The sequence below is a fragment of the Ranitomeya imitator genome, chromosome 7, assembly GCF_032444005.1.
Source record: "Ranitomeya imitator isolate aRanImi1 chromosome 7, aRanImi1.pri, whole genome shotgun sequence".
Lineage (NCBI taxonomy): Eukaryota > Metazoa > Chordata > Amphibia > Anura > Dendrobatidae > Ranitomeya > Ranitomeya imitator.
The window spans coordinates 141860990-141868429 of NC_091288.1; positions in this window are offsets into that span (position 1 = coordinate 141860990).

Genomic DNA, 7440 nt, shown 5'->3' on the forward strand with positions numbered 1-7440 from the left:
TTTCACTTTAGGGCTTTTGCATATGTTGCAGGTTGTGTGCATTTTTGGTGCATTTTTTCCTTGCAGATTTGCTGGCAAAACCTGAAGCAATCCTTATGCCTGAAAAGTGAAGTAAGAGACTTGAAGTGTCATGTACACGTTGAGTATTTTTGACTTGCATATTTCGTCCAGAAAATAATCTGCAGCATGTCAATTGTTTTTCACCTTTGACTTCGCTGAAATCAGGCAAAAATGCATGGCAAAAGCTAAATAAAAAAGCAGCTGCGTTTTTCCTGCCAAGAGATGCAGAAATTTTACAGAAATTTCTGCATTCATTTATTCAACGTGTGCACATAGCTTTATGTCTAACATTGATCTACCAACTGAGTGATATTACTCTATTGTTTATACTTGATTGTGAAACATAGCTCTTGCATATATCAAAATTAGCTTATAGCAATTATGATTTTGGAATATTGCCTCCCTTTGTAAAATCTACCTCTGTTTTAACATCTCCTTTTAATTATGTCTAATATATTTGTTTTTTTGTACGTTTTCTGTAAAGCTTACTGAATTTTATTTGTGGGTGTTTTACTCCTGGTATCTCTTTGTAGGTTATTCTAATTTTTTTAATTTTTAATTTTTCAGGAAGGCCTTTCACAGTTTGGTCTAAATAAATGTTTTTCTTTTCTATTATAACAATATAACCAATGTAATCAATTTAAGATTTTTCTGTGTATGCTATTCTACTGTGTATATGTGTACTAAGTAAGAAATTAAAAAACTAAGCAGCAAGATAAAGGTTTAGGTTATCAGTCATCAAAAATGGCAATGCTGTTTCTATGTTTTGTAAGACTGGATATTTTCTAAGTGTGAAATTAAAAACATTTAACATGTTGCCGATATTTAGCAGAACATTTTTAAATCGATGTATTTTTTCATTGCGGTTTCTATATGTATATGTATTAAGGAATAAACGTGCTTGTTAGCTAAAGAAAGTAGCTTTGTTTAAATCATTAGTATGCAGCATATCAAGTGAAGATAAAGAACTCGACACTCCATGTATAAGGGTATGTGCACACCATCAGGAATTGGCAGCACTTTGGATGCAGCGCATGTGTGTCCAAAGTGCTGCCATCTATTGAACGCAGGTGAATCCGCATGTGTTCACTGAACCGTGCGGATTCACGGCATCCAATATATTCTATGGGTGAAATTTCTCTTGTGGAGATGTAGACAGTCTGGAGAGACGCATCACATGTCCGTCTCCGCGGATGAGCCGCAGGCATCTGTGAACGCAGAGTGGGCATGGGATTTCAAAACATCCCACCCACTATGCTGCAACATCTGGACACTGCGGGCTGGACGCTGCACAAGTACGCGGTGTCCAACCGCAGCATTTACTGATCATCTGCACATACCCTAATAAGTGAAACAATTTACTCATGCGCAAACCAGAACATACATTAGTCCACAGTCCATTTAGCAAATTCTATACCACAAAATATTAAAAAAAATATATAAGTATCTTCAACATATTTATTAATGATCTGGTAGAAGGTTTACACAGTAAAATATCGATATTTGCAGATGATACAAAACTATGTAAAGCAGTTAATACAAGAGAAGATAGTATTCTGCTACAGATGGATCTGGATAAGTTGGAAACTTGGGCTGAAAGGTGGCAGATGAGGTTTAACAATGATAAATGTAAGGTTATACACATGGAAAAAAGGAATCAATATCACCATTACACACTGAATGGGAAACCACTGGGTAAATCTGACAGGGAGAAGGACTTGGGGATCCTAGTTAATGATAAACTTACCTGGAGCAGCCAGTGCCAGGCAGCAGCTGCCAAGGCAAACAGGATCATGGGGTGCATTAAAAGAGGTCTGGATACACATGATGAGAGCATTATACTGCCTCTGTACAAATCCCTAGTTAGACCGCACATGGAGTACTGTGTCCAGTTTTGGGCACCGGTGCTTAGGAAGGATATAATGGAACTAGAGAGAGTACAAAGGAGGGCAACAAAATTAATAAAGGGGATGGGAGAACTACAATACCCAGATAGATTAGCGAAATTAGGATTATTTAGTCTAGAAAAAAGACGACTGAGGGGCGATCTAATAACCATGTATAAGTATATAAGGGGACAATACAAATATCTCGCTGAGGATCTGTTTATACCAAGGAAGGTGACGGGCACAAGGGGGCATTCTTTGCGTCTGGAGGAGAGAAGGTTTTTCCACCAACATAGAAGAGGATTCTTTACTGTTAGGGCAGTGAGAATCTGGAATTGCTTGCCTGAGGAGGTGGTGATGGCGAACTCAGTCGAGGGGTTCAAGAGAGGCCTGGATGTCTTCCTGGAGCAGAACAATATTGTATCATACAATTAGGTTCTGTAGAAGGACGTAGATCTGGGGATTTATTATGATGGAATACAGGCTGAACTGGATGGACAAATGTCTTTTTTCGGCCTTACTAACTATGTTACTATGTTACTATGTAAGTATTAATCAAAACAAGGGACTGATTCATCAAAGCTTTTGTGCTTAAATGTTGTGAAGTTTATAGTTTTCACATCAGTTTCTTCACAATGGGCAGATCTAGGGTGCGATGCGATGTGGTGTGGCTGGGGTATGATGCCACAGCTCACCTAACTCATGATGAGGTTGTGGCATTCTGTTCCGCATGGATACAAAAGAAACGAAAAAAGCTTTATTGTCATGAAAAAATTTTAAATGTGGACTCCAATGACAAGTGGTATAACAAAGGAATCACATAGTAGCTCTCACTGCACTGAACGCGTTTCGAACACAGCTGTGTTCTTAGTCCTCACTGATTGGAGTCCACATTTTAAATTTTTTCATGACAATAAAGCCATTTTGGATTTTATCAGAGACTATTTCTCTTTCCTGGAGCTGGATCTCCCTCGTTTCTTTTGTATCCATGACGTTGTTGGCTGCACGCTTGATCCTTGCTCGGATTTCTTCTTGGAATTTGGACTCCATTTGGGTGAGCTGAAGATTTTTTCCCTTTTTTACATATTCTGTTCCGCATGCAGGCTGCACTATAACTCCAAGACAAATCACATGTTTCAGGTTTCGGTACCAGAAGTGAGGTAGCGAATAGTGATGAGCGAACGTTCTCGCCACTACTCGATACTCGCCCGAGTATCAGTGTACTCGGCGAGCACTGAGCATTTCCGGGATTATTCGGCAGTAACTGGTGTCTCCACCCAGCATTTTTGGCGGACTTTAGAGACCCAATCACGCTGCAGGGATTGTCTGCCAGGCCATGAAACGCCGCAGCCATCTTTGTTGTGGTCGTGCAGTGATTGGCTTGGCCGCACACCATCATCCTAAGTATAAGAGACCTGGTGCCGCCCTGCTCGCTGCATTCAGTTCTGGATTCAACAAGAGTAGGGAGAGCTGCTGCCGGGATAGGGTGAGAATCGTGTTTTTAATAGTTAGTGTAGCTCTGCAACTGTTAATTCCACAACTCCTCAGAAACCAAAAGTCTTTTTTAGGGCTAATTCGTGGGTCCCAATATTGCAGCGCTAGGTAGGCAGGGCACAGCATATACCCATCAGTGCAAGGCCTGCAGGCACTGTATGTGCATACATTGCTCCCACTGCATCCCTCCCAAAGCTCCATAACGGTCTGCTGCTGCTGCTTATTTGCTATACACCTAAAATTCACCCCCCCCAAAAAAAAAATACAATGTGTTCTGTCAGACTGATGCCTGTTTAAAAATCATAGTTTGTCAGGCATCAATGCAGCATCAATAGTAAAAAGATATAATGTTAAAAATAATTTAAAAAATAAAAAAAATCATGCTATTCTGACCTTCCTGTGCCCCCCCCCCCCCCCCCCCCCCCCCCCCCCACAGCCTTCCCGATATTAGTGATGCCCACAGCAGCTCCCGTTCCCAGTGATGCCTTGCAAACTGAACCCAGATGACGTAGGATCACGGGAGACCGCTACATCACCACAGGTTATTGTCGCAAAGCATCACGGGGAACGGGAGCTGGCGGAAGCATCGCTAAGGCCTGTGCTTGATCCTGGGGCCGCCAGAAGGTGAGTATATGACTATTTTTTATTGTAATTCTTTTTTTAACAGGGATATGGTGCCCACACTGCAATATACTACGTGGCTGTGTTATATACTACGGGAGACAGAATGCTGGACACGGGACGGCAGAATGCTGGACACAGGCGACAGAATGCTGGACACGAGGAGCAGAATGGAGATACAGGGCAGGATTGGAGACATGGGGCAGGACGAATGACATGGGGGCATGACTGGAGACACTGGGGGCAGGGTTGGGCACAGATGGGGCAGGAATGGAGATACGGGCATGATTGGAGACATGGGGCTGAATGGAGATACGGGGCATGATTGGAGACAGGGGGCAGGATGAAAGACATGGCATGATTGGAGACACTGGGGGCAGGATTGGAGACAGATGGGGCAGGGTTGGAGACAGATCATGCAGGATCATGGGGCAGGATGGATTCGATGGAGACATATGTGGCAGGATGGGGAGATCATATGGGGCAGAATGGATACTCATGAAGGCAGGATGGGCGAGCATATGGCTGAAGTCAGGAATGAGACACACGGGGGCCAGGATGGGGAATATTATTACCATAGGGGCTAATCAAGGGATATTATTACTGCAGTGATGTATTTATTTTATTTTTTGAGTATATTGTTTTAAATGGGGGGGCGTCCTGTTACTGTACACAGTGATACTATGTTGCCTTTTTTTCTTCATGTGGTGTAATGTAGAAGTTGGGAAAAATTAAGTAATGTGTTCTGCAAGCGGAGCTCAAAATAACTGTGTTATTTCCTGCAGAGATGAGCCCTGGCTGGAAGAAGTGATGGCAGTCTGTGCTGGATGAAAGATGAAAAACAAAGATGAAGGACTTCACCTAGAGACATCACTGGTGAGTCAGTGTGTTACCCATACACTCACACTATATACAGAGGTCATAATGTCACCAGTGATCACTGTATTACCTGTACACAAACACTGCATACTAAGGTCAGACCTCCTATGTATAATTGCCCTTATGGTGATATTAGTATTGTGGTTTTTTTTTTATTACTGATCAGTATTATAGTATTCAGTCACTATGTGGTGGTAATATGTGGTCTGTGTTAGGTGTCGAGTTCCCGCCAGTGCACAGGGGGAATCTCGAACCACCTCTGCTGCAGTCTCTCATTCTCCTCCAGCCGCAGTGGAGCCTGCTCAGCGGAGATGTCGGTCCCAGAGCCTGGCTCAGACAGATACTGCACGATTGGTTACTGCTGGCCTTTTAGATTCAGCCATTATAACCAGCACTGTTCAGCGGCGAGCAGGAGTCCCTGGGACTAAGTCCTGCTTTTCTCCTTCTGAGTATGCCCAAAGGAAGACCTCTCATTGGAGGACGGGGGTCACACGCTCAGGTCCTGTAGCAGCTCCTATTGGTCCACTAGGAAGGTCCTGGAGAGCTACAGCTATAAAAGGTTTGCATGGCCGCGCGGCCATGCGCTAGTATAAACTTGATAATGTGTGTGTGTAGCTGAATGCCTGTTAATGGATGAAAGCTCCTTAATCATTCCCATTCCTAGTGATGATGACTGCTCGCGAATGGTGGAAGCTACCCGACAGTGCTACCTGCACACTTAGCACACGTTTCTGCATCTATTCGCATTGCCCACCTGTACGGCACCATGTGCAATCAGTGCGCTTTACTGACAGCCGGTCAGTGTAGGGTGGGAACTCCCGCTTGGACTCAGCATCTGACTCATGGCGTCCTCAGGCGAGGGCTCAAAAGCCACCGAGGGTCAGAGCAAGTCCAATCACCAGTTTAGTGGGGGTGATTCATAGGGATCCCACTGGTGTCTTTCAGCTGCACCCTGTGACTGCTAACAGGACGCAGCGTATTTATGGCGACTCTGTGAAGCAACAGAGTTTGCTTCCATTCACACTGGGTGAGGTCTAACCCACGTGTGTGTAAGCATCCATCAGCCATTACTCAGCTGCAGGTGTCATCTCTGCACGGTGGACCCCGGACTGCGAACGCACATCATATTCTCTAATATTATTATTTGGTGCGTTCCGCCAGTCCTAACAGTCTGGACATGGAGTTGAGGTATTTGTCCCTTGTATGTGCTATTTGGTCACTTTGTGGTGATAATATGTGGTCTGGTCATGGTGTTGTGGTATTTGTTCCTTGTATGTGATATTATTCGCTCACTGTGGTGGTAGCAATTTTCAAATCAAATCTTTGGTTTGCCACCAAATTGCACTACTGCTTTATTTTTTTGTTTTCTTGTTTTATAGCTCTTAAGGTGCATTTTTGCACATGTCACTTATTGGGGTCAGTCATCAGCACTACAAATCGACAGTGAATTCAAAACAATGGGACAACGAATACTGATGTTTTGTGATGCTGCAACCCATTTTGCAGTTTTACAAATGTTCTACGTTAATACTTTCTAATGTTTATTTTAAAAAGTTTTCCATTAAAAAATTGTCATATTCAATGTATGCAGTTTTTTATTCGCAGCAAGTTCAGCTAACAATAAAATGCCTACTGGTAACTGAGGAAGAAGGAGTAGATCACAAAAATTGGCATATAAGGGGTTGAATTATATAAAGCCACTCTGCTGTATGGTATTGTAGAATTTACAATAGCTATTACTCATGTAAGAAGTGAAATCTGGCATTGTACTATACATATATTTCTCAGCTGTATCTGTGCAACATGAATCATGGTATGTGTTAAAGGGGGGGCCCACTGAGACTCATTTGCCTGGGGCCCTCAAAAACATGGAGCCGGCCCTGCGTAGTTGTGTGTGCTAGTCTTGTGCCACTGTTTTTTTTAATGCATCCAAAAGCCCCCCAAAAATTAATACAGTCTGTTATGCCAGGCTGAGTCCCGGTGTATCTGTTTTTGAAAAAACGTATTTCCACAGGCATACGTAGCATAGTTCTGTGTGCTAGCCTTGGTCAAATTTTTTGGGTTTACATTCACGAAAAAGCAAAAGACACATTAACCCCTTCATGGCCCAGCCTATTTTGACCTTAATGACCTGGCCGTTATTTGCAATTCTGACCAGTGTCCATTTATGAGATAACTCAGGAATGCTTCAACGAATCCTAGCAATTCTGAGATTGTTTTTTCGTGACATATTGGGCTTCACGGTAGTGGTAAATTTAGGTCAATAACTTTTGCGTTTATTTGTGAAAAAAAGGAAATTTGGCTAAAATTTTGAAAATTTTGCAATTTTCATATTTTGAATTTTTATTCTGTTTAACGAGAGAGTTATGTGACACAAAATAGTTAATAAATAACATTACCCACATGTCTACTTTACATCAGCACAATTTTGGAAACAAAATTTTTTTTGCTAGGAAGTTATAAAGGTTAAAATTTGACCAGCGATTTCTCATTTTTACAG